The sequence below is a fragment of the Chiloscyllium plagiosum genome, unplaced genomic scaffold (assembly GCF_037043375.1).
Source record: "Chiloscyllium plagiosum isolate Xiang-an unplaced genomic scaffold, Cpla_swu_hap1 HiC_scaffold_27, whole genome shotgun sequence".
NCBI classification, from domain to species: domain Eukaryota; kingdom Metazoa; phylum Chordata; class Chondrichthyes; order Orectolobiformes; family Hemiscylliidae; genus Chiloscyllium; species Chiloscyllium plagiosum.
Genome location: NW_028270165.1, coordinates 68,449,849 through 68,468,166, shown reverse-complemented (window position 1 = coordinate 68,468,166; position 18,318 = coordinate 68,449,849). Strand labels below are relative to the sequence as shown.

General features: G+C 45.2%; 1 protein-coding gene across 11 annotated transcripts in view; it reads left to right on the top strand.

Annotated features, from left to right (window-relative positions):
- trdc (T-cell receptor delta constant) overlaps positions 1 to 18,318 on the top strand; it is a 116,222-nt gene that overhangs the window by 41,272 nt on the left and 56,632 nt on the right. The window contains exon 1 of one of the 11 annotated variants that reach the window (XM_087974831.1): positions 582 to 603. The exons of 7 other annotated variants lie outside the window; for them this stretch is intronic. The gene's annotated coding sequence lies outside the window, so the exon portion shown is untranslated. Of the gene's footprint in view, positions 1 to 581; positions 604 to 869; positions 919 to 12,669; positions 12,692 to 17,892; positions 17,917 to 18,318 lie in introns of those variants that run through there. 3 more of the 11 variants (XM_087974822.1, XM_087974834.1, XM_087974828.1) reach the window with 3 other exon arrangements.

The following is an 18,318-nucleotide window of genomic DNA, read 5'->3' as shown; positions in this document are numbered from 1 at the left end:
TGGGAATCTTCCTGAGTACCTGCACCTGTGCGAAAGCCAGGATAGAATTAGATAGCTACTCACAGAGGCTCCTCAAAACAGGAAAACTCTCCAGTTGGACTGATAAAGCTGCTTCCACAGAGTACATTATCTCAACAGAAATTATCATGAGGTTCTCATTAACTCCTGAGCACCCAATTGATTTCTGTAAACAAATCTACAACATCTCACACTGGTTAAAGTAATCTTGACCATGCGAAAATGTTCGCTACTTTGTTTTGCATAACATGGATGTTTTTGTAATCAACCCCAATACAAGAGGGAAGTGAGCAGCAGGCTATGGATCAGACTGAAAGCATTAACCTTGTCACAGCCAGGTGCCCTGAGAAATTATTCCCATTGGAGAAACATTATCCTGTTTCGTAAATCTCCTTTCCTGAAGTTGCTCTCTGTTGCTACCCAATGATTAATGTGTTAATCCCACTCTGTACCCACCAGAGAATAAAGATGGTAGTGATCACTCCACTGGGGTGGGTTTTTGCTGAGGAGTGCAGTACTGTGTGAATGTTGCAGGTGCTGATCAGCTTATCTTTGGAGAGGGGACAAAGTTAACCGTGGAACCGAGTAAGTAATCCTGGGGAATGCAGATGGTCAATTTATTTTCAGGCTGGAGCGTTCGTTTTCAGTCCTCATCCCCGAAAAAATAACTCAACATGATGACATATCCTCAAAGTTTGAAACGCCTTTGTTTTATGGATTATTCCTTTATGGTTGAGACGTGGGGTCAGTAGGGATCTGGCATTTGTTTCTAAAGTAAACAGAATATAATAGCAGCCAGTCTAAGGCTGGGTTTTTGTTGTGGGGCGCAGTGCTGTGTGTATGGTGGAACTGCTGGCAAGCTTACTTTTGGAGAGGGGACAAAGTTAACCGTGGAACCAAGTAGGTATTCAGTAACACCTCCACACAGCTTACGACTTTTTTTGTGTGTGCATGTGAATGTGTGTTTGTGTGTGTTTGTGTGTGTGTGTTAGTCTGCGCGCATGTGTGTATGTCTGTGTGTGTTTATGTGTGTCTGTTTGTGTGTATCTATGTGTCTCTGTGTGTTAGTATGTCTATGAGTGTGCCCGTGTGTGTCTCTGTATGTGTGTGTCTGTATATGTCCATGAGTGTGTCTGTGTGTGTCTGTGTGTGTGTGTTTGTCTGCGCGCATGTGTGTATGTCTGTGTGTGTTTATGTGTGTCTGTTTGTGTGTGTCTATATGTCTGTGTGTGTTTATATGTCTATGAGTGTGTCCGTGTGTGTCTCTGTGCCTGTGTGTGTCTCTATATGTGTGTGTTTGTATGTGTCTGTGTGTGTGTGTGTGTCTGCGTGTGTGTCTGTATATGTCCATGAGTGTGTCTGTGTGTGTTTATGTGTGTCTGTTTGTGTGTGTCTATATGTCTGTGTGTGTTTATATGTCCATGAGTGTGTCTGTGTGTGTTTCTGTACAAAGCATTCACTGAGATCTCCAAATGTCAAATTCACCTTGAATATCAGTTTCTGTCCCTTTGCTTTATAGAGTATACACCCGACAATGTCTGAGGTGATTATCGTGTGTGGATTGAAATGGGAATCTTCCTGATTACTCAGATCTGTGGGAACGATTCAGGGGAAACCAAGGGTGGAATTAGATAGTGATTCCGAGAGGCTCCTCAAAACAGGAAAACTCTCCAGTTGGACTGATAAAGCTGCTTCCACAGAGTACATTATCTCGACAGAAATTATCATGAGGTTCTCATAAATTCCTGAGCAGCCAATTGATTTCTGTAAACAAACCTACAACATCTCGTACTGGTTAAAGTAATCTTGACCATGAGAATATGTTGGGGTGGAGAGTGGGGTGCTGGAAAAGCACAGCAGGTCAGGCAGCATTAGAGGGAGCCGGAGAATCGCTGTTTTGGGCATAAGCCCTACATCAGGAAATGTTTTTCATCAGAAATTCTTGATGAAGGGCTCTTGCCTGAAACGTCGATTCTCCTGCTCCCTCTGATGCTGCCTGACCTGCTGTGCTTTTCCAGCATCACACTTTTGACTCTAACCTCCAGCATCTGCAGTCCTCACTTTCCCCTCTATGAGAAAATGTCCGCTACTTTGGTTTGTATAATGTGGATCTTTTAGTGACCACCTCCAATACAGGAGGCAAGTAGTCATTGAGCAGCAGGCTAGGGATCAGACTAAAAGCATTAACCTTGTCACAGTCAGGTGCCCTGAGAAATTATTCCCATTGGAGAAACATTATCCTGTGCAGTAAATATTCGTTCCTGAAGTTGCTCTCTGTTGCTACCCAATGATTAATGTGTTAATCCCACTCTGTACCCAGCAGAGAATAAAGATGGTCATGATCATTCCACTGGGGTGGGTTTTTGCTGAGGGGCGCAGTGCTGTGTGAATGTTGGAGGTGCTAATCAGCTTATCTTTGGAGAGGGGACAAAGTTAACGGTGGAGCCAAGTAGGTATTCCTGGAGAATGAAAATGGTCAATCTATTTTCAGGATGGGGTGTTCCTTTTCGGTCTTAATCTCCGAAAAAATACCTCAACAGGATGACATATCCTCGAAGTTTGAAACGCCTTTGTTTTATGGATTATTCCTTTGTGGTTGAGGCGTGGGGTCAGTACGGATCTGGTATTTGTTTCTCCAGTAAACAGAATATAATGGCAGCCAGTCTAAGGCTGGGTTTTATATTTTTGGGGCACAGTGCTGTGCGTTTGGTGGAGGAGCTGACAAGCTTATTTCTGGAGAGGGGAAAAGTTAACCGTGGAACCAAGTAGGTATTCAGAAACAGCTCCACACAGCTCACGTCTGGTGTGTGCATCTGTGTGTGTGTGTCTATCTGTCTGTAAGTCTGTCTGTTTGTGTGTGTGTGTGTGTGTGTGTTACTGTATCTGTGTGTGTCTGTGTCTGTGTGTGTCTCTATACAAAGTATCCACTGAGATCTCCACATGTGAAATTCATCTTTAATGTTGGACAGTTTCTGTCCCTTTGCTTATAGAATTCATTATCCTAAGGTTTTCATTAATTCCTGAGCACCCAATCGATTTCTGTGAACAAATCTACAACATCTCGTACTGGTTGTTGTAATCTTGACGATGAGAAAATGTTGGGGTGGAGAGTGGAGTGCTGGAAAAGCACAGCATGTCAGGCAGCATTAGAGGGAGTAGGAGAATGAACGTTTCGGGCATAAGTCCTTCATCTGGAATTGTTTTTTTCATCAGAAATTCTTCATCAAGTGCTCTTTCCCGAAACATTGATTCTCCTGCTCCCTCTGATGCTGCCTGACCTGCTGTGCTTTTCCAACACCACACCCTCGACTCTGTTCTCCGGCACCTGCAGTCCTCACTTTCTCTTCCACGAGAAAATGGTCGCGACTTTGGTTTGTATAATGTGGATCTTTTAGTGACCACCTCCAATACAGGAGAGAGGTGGTTATTGAGCAATAGGCTATGGATCAGACTGAAAGCATTAACCTTGTCACAGTCAGATGCACTAAGAAATTATTCCCATTAGAGAAACATTATCCTGTTCAGTAAATATTCCTTCCTGAAGTTGCTCTCTGTTGCTACCCGATGATTAATGTGTTAATCCCACTCTGTACCCACCAGAGAATAAAATGATAGCGAACACTCCCACTAGGGTGGGTTTTTGTTGTGGGACGCAGTGCTGTGTGTATGGCGGAGGTGCTGATCAGCTTATCTTTGGAGAGGGGACAAAGTTAACGGTGGAGCCAAGTAGGTATTCCGGGCGAGTGTGGATGGTCAAGCTATTTTCAGGATGGGGTGTTCGTTTTCATACTTCACCCCGGAAAAAATAACTTAATATAACAACATATCCTCAAAGTTTGAAACGCCTTTGTTCTGTGGATTATTCCTTTGTGTTTGAGGCGTGGGGTCAGTACAGATCTAGCATTTGTTTCTAGAGTAAACAGAATATAATGGCAGCCCGTCTAAGGCTGGGTTTTTGTTGTGGGGCGCAGTGCTGTGTGTATGGTGTAACTGCTGGGAAGCTTACTTTTGGAGAGGGGACAAAGTTAAACGTGGAACCAAGTAGGTATTCAGTAACACCTCCACTCACCTTACATCTGGTGTGTGTGTGTGTGTGTGTGTGTGTGTGTGTGTGTGTGTGTGTGTGTGTGTGTGTGTGTGTGTGTGTGTGTGTGTGTGTGTGTGTGTGTGTGTGTGTGTGTGTGTGTGTGTGTGTGTCCGTGCATGTTTCTACACGAAACATCCACTGAGATCTCCATATGTGAATGTAATCTTGAATATCAGATGGTTTCTGTCCCTTTGCTTTACACTGTTAACCCCTACAATGTCTGAGGTGATTAGCCTGTGGGGATTGAAGTGGGAATCTTCCTGAGTACCTGGATCTGTGGGGAAACTTCAGGTTAAACCAAGGATAGAGTTAGATAGCGAGTTGGAGAGGTTCCTCAAAACAGGAAAACTCTCCAGTTGGACAGTGAAAATTCCTTCCACAGAGTACATTACTTCAACAGAAATTAGCATGAGGTTCTCCTGAGCACCCAATCGATTTCTGTGAACAAATCTATGACCATCTCATACTGGATAAAGTAATCTTGACCATGAGAAAATGTTGGGATGGAGAGTGGGGTGCTGGAAAAGCACAGCAGGTCAGGCAGCATCAGAGGGAGCAGGAGAACCGACATTTTGGGCATTAGCCCTTCATCAGGAACTTCTTTATCATCAGAAATTCTTGATGATGGGCTCTTGTCTGAAACATTGATTCTCCTGCTCCCTCTGATGCTGCCTGACCTGCTGTGCTTTTCCAACACCACACTCTCAACTCTGATCTCCAGCACCTGCAGTCCTCGCTTTCCCCTCTATGAGAAAATGTTCGCTACTTTGGTTTGTATAATGTGGATCTTTTAGTGACCACCTCCAATACAGGAGGTAAGTGGCCATTGGGCTGCAGGCTATGGATCAGACTGAAAGCATTAACCTTGTCACAGTCAGATGCGCTGAGAAATTATTCCCATTGGAGAAACATTATCCTGTGCAGTAAATATCCTTTCCTGAAGTTGCTCTCTGTTGCTACCCAATGATTAATGTGTTAATCCCACTCTGTACCCACCAGAGAATGAAGATGGTAATGGTCACTCCACTGGGGTGGGTTTTTGCTGAGGGGCGCAGTGCTGTGTGAATACTGGAGTTGCTGATCAGCTTATCTTTGGAGAGGGGACAAAGTTAACGGTGGAGCCAAGTAGGTATTCCTGGAGAATGTAGGTGGTCAATCTATTTTCAGGTTGGAGTGTTCACTTTTGGTCTTAATCCCCTAAAAAATAATAATTCAACTTGTGAACATATCCTCGAAGTTGGAAACGTCTTTGTTATATCGATTATTCCTTTGTGGCTGATGCGTGGGTTCAGTACGGATCTGAAATAGATTTCTAGACTGAGCAGAATATAACGGGAGCCAGTGTATGGCTGGGTTTTTGCTGTGGGGCGCAGTGCTGTGTGTATGGTGGAGGCGTAAACAAGCTTATCTTTGGAGAGGGGACAAAGTTAACCGTTGAGCCAAGTAGGTATTCAGTAACATCTCCAGGCTGTCCACTTCCTGATCCATCTCTCTGTTCACTATCCTGCCCACAATCCATCTCTTGGTGTTCAAAGTCTCCTGGAATGCGTCCAGACTTTGTTCTAAGGAGCGAGGGACTTGCTAGACTGTATGATATGGGGCAAGTTTAGATTTGAGGACATCCCGGATGGGTATCGGGATTACTTCAGGGGAATGGCATGTGTGAGCTAGGTAAAGAGAGAAGGAGGCTTCCTGTGTGAGGTATAACTACTGGAACTGACCAGTCAGAGTGAGCGACCTGTTTCTGTGGTGTATCTTGTCTTTCATATCATTCCCGACGACGTTGTGCTGAGTCCTGGACGTTAATGAAATAGAAAAGGCCAGAAAATCAGATTTCTGCTGATTTCCAGCGATCCCTCAATACATGCCAGTTTCCATCCTGTTTTCTGTGGAGAGGGCAGAGGGCCAACAGATTTTACCTCATATAACGTGTCCAATTATGACCTGAGGAAGGATGTAGCTGCATTGGAGGCAGGTTCAGAGGAGGGTCACTCGATCATTCCCAGAGATGAGGGGGTTTGTCTTATGAAGGGAGAAGGAGTAGGTTAGGCTGTTTCTGTAATATCGAGAGAGGAGATCTCATCGATGCTAAATGCAGGGGGTGCGGGAGATTGGCAAAGCAGATGGAGGGTGCTTGGTCACTAATGGGAGAGGGGAATCTAGTACAAGAGGTTCTAATTCCAGGACGAAGGGGAAACAGAGGTTGCAAGCAGAGATGGAGAGAAATTATATCCCTCAAAGGGTGGACGTGTGGCAATGGGCTCTCCCAGAGTACAGAGGATGCTGGGAAATTGAGTCAATATCAAGCAGACTTGGACAGACTGTGAGCGAGGAATTGTTCGAGGGGGGGGCGATGGGGAGAGGGCTGCAGAGTGGGGGGGGGGGGGGTTGAGACTGACATGACATCAGCCACGGTGATCCTGAAAGCAGGAGCAGGCTGGAGGGGCTGAATGGCCTCCCTCCTGCCCTTTTGTTCGATGGAACCACGCCAGCTGGGTTTTTGTTAAGGGTTGCAGCGCTGTGTGAATGATGGAGGTCGTACTAAGCTTATCTTTGGAGAGGGGACAAAGTTAACTGTGGAGCCAAGTAGGTATTCAGAAACACCTCTAAAGTGCTTCTGTCTAGTAGAGGAGCTTGTGTGGGTGCGTATTTTTCTTTACTGGAAATAGCATCCAGCAAGACCTCCATATGTGAAATTCATTTTCAATCTGGGACCGTTTCTGCCTTTTTGCTTTGTAGAGTACAGAATCTATAGGTCTGAGCCTGTGTGGGAATCCTTCTGTGTACCTGGATGAGGGGGGGAATGGGTCAGGACAGACCCAGGATTGAGTTAGGTAGCTAAACCTCGCGGCTCGTCAAAGCAGGAACACTGTCCAGTTGGACAGAGAGAGCTGCTCCCGAAAAGTACATGTCGCAACAGAAATTATGGTAAGGCGCTCATTAATTTCTGAGCTCCAAATCAATGCGTGTGATTTCTCTAAATAGACAACAGTAGAAATCTCGAGGTCTGCCCTGGTCCAGGCCACACTCAAACCGCTGTGATACGACTCGAGGGAGTGACAGTTTCTGAGTGAATGAGTTTAGGAAACTGATTTGAACTGGTTAAAGCGGCATCATCAATATTGTACATAAAATGGATGCTCTCTGGTTGAAATTACATTGGGTGGTACAGGCACAGAGCAGTCACTAACTGGGAGAGGGTTTTTGTCAGGAAGTGTAGGGCTGTGTGAACTCTGGCATCAACAAGCTTATCTTTGGAGGTGGGACCAGACTGATAGTGGAGCCACGTGAGTGTTGGGGATTGTCACAGAATAATGCCCACGGGCTTGTGTTGGATAGCCACCAGGAGTAATTGCCCAGACCACAGATACGGTACAGCAAGGGATACCATTCTCGGGGTAACATTCCCATATCATCAGTATGGCTCACACACCAGGCGCTCTGCTCTGAGTTGGGATCAGAATTTTTATTTCAAAACATAAAGCAGACGGGCCCTAATTCACATCAGTGCTGGTTTAGAAAATGCTTCCACAGGGTTAGTGTCTGTATCACAACATTGAAGAATGGCATAGCGTGTGCCCTAAGTGGATCAATCAGAGAATAAAGCAGAGCGGTAGTGATCACGCCACCAGGGTGGGTTTTTTTGCTGAGGGGCGCAGTGCAGTGTGAATACTGTAGCTGTAGTTGGTGCTAAGTTCATCTTTGGAGAGGGGACAAAGTTAACCATCGAACCAAGTAGGTATTCACTCCAACTCCATACTGCCTATGTTTAGTGTGTGTGTGTGAGTGTGTGTCTGTGTATGTGTATGTGAGAGTGTGTGCATGTGTATGTGAGTGTGTGTATGTGATTGTGTGCGTGTATGTGAATGTATGCGTGTATGTGTATGTGATATTGTGTGTATGTGTATGTGAATGGGTGTGTGTGTCTGTGTATGTGAGTGTATGCATGTATGTGTATGTGAGAGTGTGTGCATGTTTATGTGTATGTGAGAGTGTGTGCATGTGTATGTGAGTGTGTGTATATGTGTGTGTGTATGTGAGTGTATGCGTGTATGTGAATGTGATTTTGTGTGTATGTGTATGTGAGTGTATGAGTGTATGTGTATGTGAGATTGTGTGCATGTGTATGTGAATGGGTGTATGTATGTGTGTGTCTGTGTGTGTGTGTGTCTGTGTGTGTGTCTGTGTGCATGTGTGTCTGTGTGTGTGTGTGTCTGTGTGTGTGTATATGTGTGTGTGTATATGAGTGTATGCGTGTATGTGAATGTGATATTGTGTGTGTGTATGTGAGTGTGTGTATATGTGAGTGTATGAGTGTATGTGTATGTGAGATTGTGTGCATGTGTATGTGAATGGGTGTATGGATGTGTGTGTCTGTGTGTGTGTGTCTGTGTGAATATTGTGAGGGGGAAGCTAATGTTTGGAAGTTGGTGTGAATGACAGTGCAATCCACTAAGTGTCGGGTTCTGAATGGACAACTTTAGGAAACTGATTGCAAATCATGAAAGCAATGTCATGAATAATGCACTTAAAATGGGTGCCATTTTTTTCAATCGCATGGGGGGGTGTATAGACAAAAAACAGATGCAAACCTGGAGATGGTTTTTGTTAAGCAGTGTAGGGCTGTGTGAATACTGGCAATAGCAAGCCCGTCTTTGGAGCTGGGACCAGACTAGTAGTGGAGCCAAGTAAGTGTTGGGGATTTTCACGGAATAATGTCCACAGGCTTATGTTGGAAAGCGATCACGAGTAGGTCAGCAGAGAAAATAAATGATATTTTAAGTCAGGAGCATGAAGATTGTGGTGATTCTGGGACATTCAGGACTGGATTCAACCATGAGTTCTTGCGAAAGCATAAGACTCGGTGATCGAATCTCAAATCTTTGATCCGTTGGTGCTTGGAGGTGACCTGGTTGACCAATGGGCAGCCAATGCACCTCAAAACGATTGAACTGTATATGTGCATTGTGTAATCTCCATACATGCTGCTCAGAGAGGGACAGTGGCTCAGTGGCTAGCACGGCTGCCTCACAGTGCCAGGGACCTGGGTTCAATTCCCACCTCAGGCGACTGTCTGTGTGGAGTTTGTGCATTCTCTCCATGTCTGCGTGAGTTTATTCTGGGTGGTCCAGTTCCCTCCCACAATACAAAGATGTGCAGGTCAGACAAATTGGCCGTGCTAAATTGCCCATAGTGTTAGATGCATTAGTCAGGAGTAAACTTAGGCTAGGGGAATGGGCCTGAGTGGGTTACTCCCTGGAGGTCCAGTGTGGATTTGTTGGGCTGAAGGGCCTGTTTCCATATGGTAGGGATTCTAAGCTAAGCTAATGTCCACCATGCTTACCCTGTCTGGCCTATGTGACTCGAGAGTGTACTTGTGTTCAATGGGTCAGTGTTAGATCATCACGATGTAATACACACACACACACACACACACACACACACGTTCTGACAGTAACTAACACAGGGAATTTCTTCCAGTCTGGGTCAGAACTTTTAAGGATGTGTGTGAATAGTGAGAGGGAAGCTAATGTTTGGAAGTTGATGTGAATGAGAGTGGAATCCACTGAGTGTTGGGTTCTGAATGGACAACTTTAGGAAACTGATTGCAATTCATGAAAGCAATGTCATGAGTAATGCACTTAAAACTTTTGGGGGGGTGGTGAATTTGAAATGGGGAAGATAATGTTTGGATGTGGGACTCAATTGGAGGTGGAAGCCAGGAAATGCTATTGCTCTGGCCTGGTCACACAGCATTGAGGAAGGAACTGGGACATATTGTTGCAGCTGTACAAACATTGGTGAGCCACATTTGGAGTACTGCATGCAGTTCTGGTCACCCTACTACTGAAAGGATACAATTGAACTATAAGGAGTGCAGAAAAGATTTACTTGGCCTGGAACATTCGAGAAGTTGGATAGGCTGGGAGATTTTTCTTTTTCCCTGGAGTGTCAGAGACTTGGGGGTTACCTTATAGAGGCATAAGAGGCATAGATAACGTAGATGGCGAACATCTTTGCCTCGCGATAGGGGAGTCTAAAACCAGAGGGCATAGGTTAAGGTGAGAGAGGAGAGATAAACATGAATCCAAAGGGGCAAGTTTTCTTGGGTGGTGAGTGTCTGCAGTGGGCTACCAGAGAGAGGGGCGGAAGCAAATACAATTTTGTGATCAAAGAAACACTCAGGCAGGGGCATGGATGGGATAGAAACGGAGCGGTATGGGCCCACACGCAAGGAAATGGGATGGGTTTAATTGTGCAAATTGGGTGTCAGGGACGAGTTGGGCCAAAGGGCATGTTTCCATGCTGTTGGCGTCTAAAACTCCATGTTAGAAAACCAACTGAGACAAACGACAGCAACATCATGAATAATGGATGTAAGATGGGGGCCTGTCCACTTTCACGTTGCACTGGATATACAGACAAAGAACAGTCACTAACTGGGAGAGGGTTTTTGTCAGGAAGCGTAGGGCTGTGTGAATAATGACTTGAAGCTTATCTTTGGCGGTGGGACCAGACTGATAGTGGAGCCAAGTAAGTGTTGGGGATTGTCACAGAATAATGTCCATGGGCTTGTGTTGGATAGTGACCACGGGTAGGTCAGCAGAGATAATAATTCCACAGACCACAGATACGGTACAGCAAGGAATACCGTACTCAGGGTAACATGCCCAGATTATCGGTGGGGCTGACCCACCAGGCACTCTGCTCTGAGTTTGGATCAGGCAAACATTTATTTAAAAAGAAAGATCAGCCCTAATTCATATCAGCGCTGGTTCAGAAAATACTTCCACAGGGTTAGTGTCTGTACCACAGCATTGCATGTGTACCCACCAGAGAATAAAGATGGTAATGATCACTCCATTGGGGTGGGTTTTTGCTGAGGGGCGCAATGCTGTGTGAATACTGGAGCTATTACTAAGCTGGTCTTTGGAGAGGGGACAAAGTTAACTGTGGAACCAAGTAGGTTTTCAGAAACACCTCAACACAGCTTACTTCCATTGTGTGTGTGTGTATGTGAGAGAGAGAGAGAAAGAGAGAGAGAGAGTGTGTGTGCGCATGCGTGTGCGTGTCTGTGTGTGTGCATCTGTGTGAGAGTGTGTGTGTATGCATGTGTATGTGTGTATGTGTGAAAGTGTGTGTGAGAGAGAGTGCGTGTGTATGTATGTGAGTGTGTGTGAGAGAGAGTGTGTGTATGTATGTGTGTGTGTATGTGTGTGTGTGAGAGAGAGTGTGTGCATGCATGTCTGTGTGTGTGTGCATGTGTGTGTCTGTCTATCTGTCTCTGTCTGTCTGTCTCTGTCTGTCTGTGTCTGTGCCTGTGTTTTCGTTCTATAATGCATCCAATGAAACCTCCTCATGTGAAGTTCGTCTTTAACAACAGACAGTCTCTGTCACTGCTTTACAGAGTGTGGATCCAATGCCTGAGGTGATTAGCCTGTGTGGATTGGAAATGGAAATCTTCTTTAGAACCTGGATGAAGGGGATTAAGTTCAGAATAAACCCAGGGTAGATTCAGTTAGAGAGGCCAGGAGGCTCCACGAAGCAGAAACAGTGTCCAGTTGGACAGAGATAGCTGTTTCCACAGAGAACATTATTTCAGTAGATATCATTGTGAGGTTCTTGCTAATTCCTGAGCAGCGAGTCAATGCGTGTTATTTCTGTAAATATAAATTTGTGTGTCCCAGGTCATCACTTGTCCAGGTCACACTGAGATATGATCTATTTATGTGGTTAGGTGGATAGGGAGGACCCGAGAGTGAGACAGCCTGTGTCAAAAGCATTGGCTCTACCTTAGATTAAAGCAGTAAATGTCACATAATATGAACTGACTGTGGGTCAATTTGGGTCAGACTGTTTAAGGGTATGTGTGAATATTTTGAGAGCTAAGCTAATTTGTGGAATTGGGTCGGGACTGAGAATGGAATCCAGCGAGTGTTGGGTTCTGAATGGAAAACTCAGCAAACTCATTCCAGCTGGTGTGACCAATATCATGAGTACAGTCCGTGAAATGGTTGATACCACTGGTGGTACCGACAAAGAAAGATCACTAACGCGGGGATGGTTTTTGTCAGGAAGTGTAGGGCTGTGTGAATACTGACTACGAAAAGCTTATCTTTGGAGGTGGGACCAGACTGATAGTGGAACCAAGTAAGTCTGGGGCAATTTCACGGAATAATGTCCATGGGCTTGGGTTGGAGAGTGATCACGGGTAGGTCAGCAGAGATAATAATTCCCCAGACCACAGATACAGCACAGCAAGGATACCATTCTCGGGGCAACATCCCCACACTATCGGTGGGACTGACACATCAGGAGCTCTGCTCTGAGGGGGGATCAGGAGCATTTTTAATAAACAAAAAAGTAGATAGTCCCTGATTCACATCAGCACTGGTTAAAAAATATTTCTACAAGGTTAGTGTCTGGATCACCACAGTGAAAAAATGGCACAGAGTGTGCCCCAAGATGGTCATGATCACTCCAATGGGGTGGGTTTTTGCTAAGGGGGGCAGTACTGTGTGAATGCTGGAGGTGTTGGAGGAAAGCTTATTTTTGGAGATGGGACAAAGTTAACCGTGGTGCCAAGTAGGTATTCAGAAACACCTCTATACTGTTGATGTCTATTATACGAGCGTCTTGTGTGTATAATTTCCTCTTTGTAAAGCATCCACTGAGATCTCCACAGATGAAATTCATCTTGAATATCAAGCGTTTCCTGCCCCTTTGCTTTATAGAGTATAGAGGAGAAAGTGAGGACTGCAGATGCTGGAGTATAGACCCTACAGTGTCTGAGGCGATTAGTCTGTGTGGATTGAAATGAGGATTGCCTGGAGTTCATGGATGAAGGGGAATGGTTCAGGGGGAAACGCAGGATAGAATCAGAGAGCACAGGCAAGTGAGTTATCAAAGCAGTATCACTATCTAGTTTGAAAGAGCAAGTTGCTTCCACCGGGATGATTTCAATAGACATTATCTTGATCTTCTCATTAATTCCTGAGTGCCAAGTTGATGTGTGTGAGTTCTGTCAATATGAACTGATGCCTGGACATCTCTGAGTATCCCAGGTCCGCACTTGTCCAGGTCACACTCAACACACTGAGATATGATTCATTAACCTGGCACTTTGATAGATTGGGGCCAGAGAGGGAGAGAGTGAGGAGAGTGTCTCTGCGTTCAATGGAGGGACGGCTACCTTAGATTGTTAACAGCAAATCTCACAGACTAATAACCGACTCTCGGAGTTTGGGTCAGACGGTTTAAGGATGTGTGTGAATATTGCGAAAGGGAAGGTAATTTTTGGAAGTCAGTCGTGATTGATGCTGGAGCACAGTTAGTGTTGGGTTCTGAGTGGACGACTTCAGGAAACTGACTCCAACTCACGAAAATTGACTCTCATGAGTAACGTACATAACATGTGTGTCGTTTCATCCAAATGTTATTGGTTGGAGAGGGAAATAACAGTCACTAACTGGGAGAGGGTTTTTGTCAGGGAGTGTAGGGCTGTGTGAAATATAGCAGCGACAAGATTATCTTCGGAGGTGGGACCAGGCTGATAGTGGAGCCAAGTAAGTGTTGGGGATTTTCACAGAATAATGTCCATGGGCTTGTGTTGGATAGTGACCACGAGTAGGTCAGCAGAGATAATAATTCCCCATACCACAGACACAGTATAACAAGGGAAGCCATACTCAGGATAACATCCCCGGATTATCGGTGGGACTGACACATCAGGCGCTCTGCTCTGAGTCGGGACCAGGATAAATTTTAATAAATAAAAAAGTAGATAGTCCCTGGTTCACATCAGCGCTGGTCAAGAAAATACTTCCACAAGGTTAGTGTCTGGATCACCACACTGAAGAATGGCGCAGAGTGGGCCCCAAGAGTACCCGCCCGAGAATAAAGATGGTAATGATCACTCCACTGGGGTCGGTTTTTGCTGAGGGGCGCAGTGCTGTGTGAATACTGGAGTTGCTGGAGGAAAGCTTATCTTTGGAGAGGGGACAAACTTAACCGTGGTGCCAAGTAGGTATTCAGAAACAACTCCAAACAGCTTACATCCATTATTTAACTGTGTGGGTCTGTGTGTGTGTGTGTGTGTGTGTGTGTGTGTGTGTGCGTGTGTGTCTGTGTGTGTCTGTGCTTTCGTTCTATAATGCATCCAATGAAACCTCCTCATGTGAAGTTCGTCTTTAACAACAGACAGTCTCTGTCACTGCTTTACAGAGTGTGAGTTCAATGTCTGAGGTGATTAGCCTGTGTGGATTGGAAATGGAAATCTTCTTTAGAACCTGGATGAAGGGGGTTAAGTTCAGAATAAACCCAGGATAGATTTAGTTCGAGAGGCTAGGAGGATCCACGAAGCAGAAACACTGTCCAGTTGGACAGAGATAGCTGTTTCCACAGAGAACATTATTTAAGTAGATATCATTGTGAGGTTCTTGTAAATTCCTGAGCAGTGAGTCAATGCGTGTTATTTCTGTAAATATAAATTTGTGTGTCCCAGGTCATCACTTGTCCAGGTCACACTGAGATATGATCTATTTATGTGGTTAGGTGGATAGGGAGGACCCGAGAGTGAGACAGCCTGTGTCAAAAGCATTGGCTCTACCTTAGATTAAAGCAGTAAATGTCACATAATATGAACTGACTGTGGGTCAATTTGGGTCAGACTGCTTAAGGGTGTGTGTGAATGTTTTGAGAGCTAAGCTAATTTGTGGAATTGGGTCGGGACGGAGAATGGAATCCAGTGAGTGTTGGGTTCTGAATGGAAAACTCAGCAAACTCATTCCAGCTGGTGTGACCAATATCATGAGTACAGTCCGTGAAATGGTTGATACCACTGGTGGTACCGACAAAGAAAGATCACTAACGCGGGGATGGTTTTTGTCAGGAAGTGTAGGGCTGTGTGAATACTGGCTACGAAAAGCTTATCTTTGGAGGTGGGACCAGACTGATAGTGGAACCAAGTAAGTCTGGGGCAATTTCACGGAATAATGTCCATGAGCTTGGGTTGCGAGAGAGATCACGAGTAGGTCAGCAGAGATAATAATTCCCCAGACCACAGATACAGCACAGCAAGGGATACCATTCTCGGGGCAACATCCCCACACTATCGGTGGGACTGACACATCAGGAGCTCTGCTCTGAGTGGGGATCAGGGGCATTTTTAATAAACAAAAAAGTAGATAGTCCCTGATTCACATCAGCACTGGTTAAAAAATATTTCTACAAGGTTAGTGTCTGGATCACCACAGTGAAAAATGGCACAGACTGTGCCCCAAGATGGTCATGATCAATCCAATGGGGTGGGTTTTTGCCAAGGGGGGCAGTACTGTGTGAATGCTGGAGTTGCTGGAGGAAAGCTTATTTTTGGAGAGGGGACAAAGTTAACCGTGGTGCCAAGTAGGTATTCAGAAACAACTCTATACTGTTGATGTCTATTAAACGAGCGTCTTGTGTGTATAATTTCCTCTTTGTAAAGCATCCACTGAGATCTCCACAGATGAAATTCATGTTGAATATCAAGCGTTTCCTGCCCCTTTGCTTTATAGAGTATAGAGGAGAAAGTGAGGACTGCAGATGCTGGAGTATAGACCCTACAGTGTCTGAGGCGATTAGTCTGTGTGGATTGAAATGAGGATTGCCTGGAGTTCATGGATGAAGGGGAATGGTTCAGGGGGAAACGCAGGATAGAATCAGAGAGCACAGGCAAGTGAGTTATCAAAGCAGTGTCACTATCTAGTTTGAAAGAGCAAGTTGCTTCCACCGGGATGATTTCAATAGACATTATCTTGATCTTCTCATTAATTCCTGAGTGCCAAGTTGATGTGTGTGAGTTCTGTCAATATGAACTGATGCCTGGACATCTCTGAGTATCCCAGGTCCGCACTTGTCCAGGTCACACTCAACACACTGAGATATGATTCATTAACCTGGCACTTTGATAGATTGGGGCCAGAGAGGGAGAGAGTGAGGAGAGTGTCTCTGCGTTCAATGGAGGGACGGCTACCTTAGATTGTTAACAGCAAATCTCACAGACTAATAACCGACTCTCGGAGTTTGGGTCAGACGGTTTAAGGATGTGTGTGAATATTGCGAAAGGGAAGGTAATTTTTGGAAGTCAGTCGTGATTGAGGCTGGAGCACAGTTAGTGTTGGGTTCTGAGTGGACGACTTCAGGAAACTGACTCCAACTCACGAAAATTGACTCTCATGAGTAACGTACATAACATGTGTGTCGTTTCATCCAAATGTTATTGGTTGGAGAGGGAAATAACAGTCACTAACTGGGAGAGGGTTTTTGTCAGGAAGTGTAGGGCTGTGTGAAATATAGCAGCGACAAGATTATCTTCGGAGGTGGGACCAGGCTGATAGTGGAGCCAAGTAAGTGTTGGGGATTTTCACAGAATAATGTCCATGGGCTTGTGTTGGATAGTGACCACGAGTAGGTCAGCAGAGATAATAATTCCCCATACCAGAGACACAGTATAACAAGGGAAGCCATACTCAGGATAACATCCCCGGATTATCGGTGGGACTGACACATCAGGCGCTCTGCTCTGAGTCGGGACCAGGATAAATTTTAATAAATAACAAAGTAGATAGTCCCTGGTTCACATCAGCGCTGGTCAAGAAAATACCTCCACAAGGCTAGTGTCTGGATCACCACACTGAAGAATGGCGCAGAGTGTGCCCCACGATGGTAATGATCACTCCAATGGGGTGGGTTTTTGCTGTGGGGCGCAGTGCTGTGTGAATGCTGGAGTTGCTGGAGGAAAGCTTATCTTTGGAGAGGGGACAAACTTAACCGTGGTGCCAAGTAGGTATTCAGAAACACCTCCAAACAGCTTACATCCATTATTTAACTGTGTGGGTCTGTGTCTGTGTGTGTGTGTGTGTGTGTGTGTGTGTCTGTGTGCGTCTGTGTGTGTCTGTGTGTGTATGTGTGTGTGTGTGTCTGTGTGTGTGTGTGTGTGTGTCTGTGTTTTCGTTCTACAATGCATCCAATGAAACCTCCTCATGTGAAGTTCGTCTTTAACAACAGACAGTCTCTGTCACTGCTTTACAGAGTGTGGATCCAATGCCTGAGGTGATTAGCCTGTGTGGATTGGAAATGGAAATCTTCTTTAGAACCTGGATGAAGGGGATTAAGTTCAGAATAAACCCAGGATAGATTCAGTTAGAGAGGCTAGGAGGATCCACGAAGCAGAAACACTGTCCAGTTGGACAGAGATAGCTGTTTCCACTGAGAACATTATTTCAGTAGATATCATTGTGAGGTTCTTGTAAATTCCTGAGCAGCGAGTCAATGCGTGTTATTTCTGTAAATATAAATTTGTGTGTCCCAGGTCATCACTTGTCCAGATTACACTGAGATATGATCTATTTATGTGGTTAGGTGGATAGGGAGGACCCGAGAGGGAGACAGCCTGTGTCAAAGGCATTGGCTCGACCTTAGATTAAAGCAGTAAATGTCACATAATATGAACTGACTGTGGGTCAGTTTGGGTCAGACTGTTTAAGGGTGTGTGTGAATATTTTGAGAGCTAAGCTAATTTGTGGAATTGGGTCGGGACTGAGAATGGAATCCAGCGAGTGTTGGGTTCTGAATGGAAAACTCAGCAAACTCATTCCAGCTGGTGTGACCAATATCATGAGTACAGTCCGTGAAATGGTTGATACCACTGGTGGTACCGACAAAGAAAGATCACTAACGCGGGGATGGTTTTTGTCAGGAAGTGTAGGGCTGTGTGAATACTGGCTACGAAAAGCTTATCTTTGGAGGTGGGACCAGACTGATAGTGGAACCAAGTAAGTCTGGGGCAATTTCACGGAATAATGTCCATGGGCTTGGGTTGGAGAGTGATCACGAGTAGGTCAGCAGAGATAATAATTCCCCAGACCACAGATACAGCACAGCAAGGATACCATTCTCGGGGCAACATCCCCACACTATCGGTGGGACTGACACATCAGGAGCTCTGCTCTGAGTGGGGATCAGGAGCATTTTTAATAAACAAAAAAGTAGATAGTCCCTGATTCACATCAGCACTGGTTAAAAAATATTTCTACAAGGTTAGTGTCTGGATCACCACAGTGAAAAAATGGCACAGAGTGTGCCCCAAGATGGTCATGATCACTCCAATGGGGTGGGTTTTTGCTAAGGGGGGCAGTACTGTGTGAATGCTGGAGGTGCTGGAGGAAAGCTTATTT